The sequence below is a fragment of the Adiantum capillus-veneris genome, chromosome 10 (genome assembly GCF_014529385.1).
Source record: "Adiantum capillus-veneris isolate H3 chromosome 10, ASM1452938v2, whole genome shotgun sequence".
NCBI lineage: Eukaryota > Viridiplantae > Streptophyta > Polypodiopsida > Polypodiales > Pteridaceae > Adiantum > Adiantum capillus-veneris.
This window is the reverse complement of record NC_140940.1, coordinates 79619388-79623027: the sequence shown is the minus strand read 5'-3', so window position 1 is coordinate 79623027 and position 3640 is coordinate 79619388.

Sequence of the window (3640 nt, the reverse complement as noted above, 5' to 3'; positions counted from 1 at the left end):
CCCCTTCCATCTAGACGTAGTACCTCTCCCTGGTTAGTCTGTCGATCAATCACCTCCGGAATATTAGTTCGATGGAACACCCAATATAGAATCTCATGATCTTCTTTCTTTACCTGCAACACAAAATAAATGATACTTAAGTAGATCTGAACATTTGAGCTTACTTGAGAATCTTGCTTACCTCAAACGCACCAAGCCACCATATGTTAGATTCTGATTGAACACTAAAATATAAAGGATCATCACTGGGACACTTTGAGAGGGCTCTATTCATTAAAGTAATAGTAGCACGCTCTAGCTTTTTCTCTTTAACAAGCTCACACTCATCCAGTTTTAACACAAAATGTAATACCCCACGTGACTCTTCAAATGTGATGTTGTAAAACTCCACCATTCTCTTCTGTAATATCCGCAGGTCCATAAAAATATTGTTGAACTCATCATATGCCATGTTTGCTCCATGGCCACTGTAAGTTGCTTTAATATGAAAGGGCTGTCCAAGATAGTCTCCCTGTGCCTCGTTAAGCTGAAGCCTCTCTTTCCAAACACTTGAGGCTGATGGTAGAAGTTTGGATTTTATACCCTTCCTAACAAAGATGGATGAGACAGACTTTTGGATAGCCGAATATCCTCTTTTGCTTACACCAAGTGAATCAAGTGTGCCTTGTATCTCTTTTGCAGGCACTGAGTTCTTTGAAATAAAGCGGTCCACTACATTTCGTTGTAGGACCTTAAACTTCTTGTCATGTACTATATCTGCTGCCAGGCTTCTACTTATAAGTGGCTTCAATCTCTTTCCTATATTGGCTTTGGGGTCAATGTTTTCCTTGTCAGGATAGATTGAATCTCTACATGAAGACAATGCATAAGTAAATAACAGAAAATTTGCTTCACTAACACTATTTAGGCACATGAAAACAATGCATAACAAGAAAAAACAAAAAGATTACTTAACTAAGACAATGTAGCCAACCAAGAAGCATCATCTTAATGCTCGGATTCTTTTCTTGAGACCTCCTGATGCAACCTGCAATGTTTCAAGATTGCGCAATTTCTTCTTTCGGATACGACCACCCAAGATGGTGTCCTTCATTTGACAACTTCGCACCTTTCCTTTCAGTTCTTGTACCTCTGTTTTATGTTGCAAAATGGTAACCTGATCTGTAGAATGTAAATGTGAAAGGAGAACAATCTCACATTGTTGAGCTTGGAGAATGCTCTTGTAAGTTTCAGCTTCTCTTGTAAGAGATTTACAATAACCCAGAAGGCCCTTTTCTCCATCACCAGCAAAGGTCAATAAGCTTGTAGGATTGACAAACGGTGGAGATGCATTAGTCATTGGATTCTTAGGGTAGAGAGAGCCTCTCGTCCAGATATCTACGTGTTTAGCTCCCTGAGCTCTGAGCGTGCCTATGGAAGCGGGAGGTATATGTGTGTTTGTTTTACTGCGCTTAATCAATGGTTGGTACTCATTGTCCAAATCAATGTGAAGGTGATATTTGGCTCGTTTATGGGTAACATTTGTGCCATTTGAGGAGTGCGCCATTAGCCAAATGTGCAGGTTTAATGGAAAGTGAATAGTGGTTGCGCCTTCGTCCCTCCATGTTAGCCTCATTCCCTCCATATTGACGAGGTTCATTCAATGCAACTGAAAAGAGGATTATCCCTCAATCACTACGAACGAATGTTCAGAAGAGTAAGGAATCTACTTAAAGTACACTTTTTGAACTTTTACTATGAAAGACCCAGCTCTTTTATTTGCCATTTTTTCTAGAGAGAGAGTGCAAAAAATACATTTTCTTAGAAGGCCCTCCAAATGAACTCCGAAATTCCCTAATGAGTCATTCAAAGGATACCAGCCCAATCGACTGATAAAGATCAGTCTCAGTACCCGCCATGACAGAAACCATGCTAGCTGTGTTACAAGGACTAGCTGATGAAATGGGAGTGGATGGAAAGAGTAGAAGCACTGCAAAAGAAGAATAGCAGTGTGAAGATACCAGTTCTTCAAGCTCTGACAATCAGTCTGACCAAGAGAGAGAAGAAATTCAAGTGAAAATTTGTGATAGAATCCAGAAGCTAACTGTAGAGCTGGAGGATATAAGAAAGACCTTGCCGGAGGTGGCCAACTTTATTAGTCAGCGCAGGAAGACTGAGGCAGAGGCCAGAACAGTGGACCTGACGGCTGTCCGGGATGATGAAGTTCCACTTATTTAGGTAGACTACAAGGTCAGGAAGCAGTGGGAATTTCTCTCAAGCGTTATCCTGGATGGAGGGACAGGAGTCAACATAATGGGAGCCCATCTTCAACAAAGAATGGGTATCACTAATATGAAACCAGCACCATTCAAAGTGAGAATGGCAGATCATAGAGTCGTACAGGCGACGGGTATGATTGAAAACATGCAGATAAGAGTTGGGAGGGAGAAATTCAAAACCAGTTTCCTAGTCCTATATGTGCAGGGAGCATATGGAATGCTACTAGGGAACCCATGGTTAAGAACAACACATGCTGTTCATGACTATGCAAACCAAACTCTGAACATAGAAGGGGCCAGTGGCAGAATCCAAATCTAGACCAACAATACCAGGAGCTGGAAAAAGGAACCAAGGCCGAAGGAGTTGTGTCAGAAGTACAAAGCCAAGAAAATCGAGCGAATGCTAGCAGCTATGAACATATTTCCTTTGGCAGAAATCAACTTGAATGCAGTCTTGCTAAACAAAGAGCAGGCTGACAAGCAGAAAAGAAAATTCCCTGAACAGTTTACCGAAGTCAATGCAGGGGAAAGAACAGTTCAACCAACTGGAAGAATAGAGGAACTAGCTGATACTGGCATAGTAGAGGAACCAGTATGTTTTGAGAAATACCAACTGGATCAGAATAATGATTCAGAAATGAATGGACCATCCTGGGACTACGCTGAAGAATCGACCAAACGAAAAGGGGGCGGACCAAATTGGTTGCTCCCAGATGATCAGGAAGTAGAAGAGTGGAACCTGGGATCAGAGGAAAATCCCAGAATGATCAAGGTTAACAAGCACCTCAACCCGGCAATGAAGGAAAAGGCACGAAAAATGTTCCAAAACTATAAAGATGTGTTTGCCTAGGAACATACAGATTTGAAGGGAGTAGATCCTGAAGTCTGTCAGCACCGAATACCACTGAAACCGGATGCTAGGCCAGTAAGATTGCAAAGATACCGGATGAACCCCAACTATGCAAAGAAGGTCAAGGAGGAGATTGATAATCTTCTCGAGGTTGGGTTCATTACGGAAGTGGCAAGCAGTGATTGGTTATTTCCCATAGTTGTCGTTCCCAAAAAGAATGGAAAATTGAGAGCTTGTGTCGACTATAGGAAACTAAATGCCCAAACTATTAAGGATCCATTTCCCTTAACTTTTACTGATATGTTGCTTGATGAGATCGCAGGATATGAGATGTATAGCTTCATGGATGGTTATAGTGGCTATAATTACAACTCACTCCTGAAGATAGAGCCAAGACCACTTTCATCACTGAGTGGGGAGCTTCCATGTATCTGGTGATGCCTTTTGGCCTGTGCAATGTACCAGCTACTTTTCAGCGGTGTATGATGGAGATGTTTAATGAATTTCTTCATCGGTTCCTCGCCATTTTTAT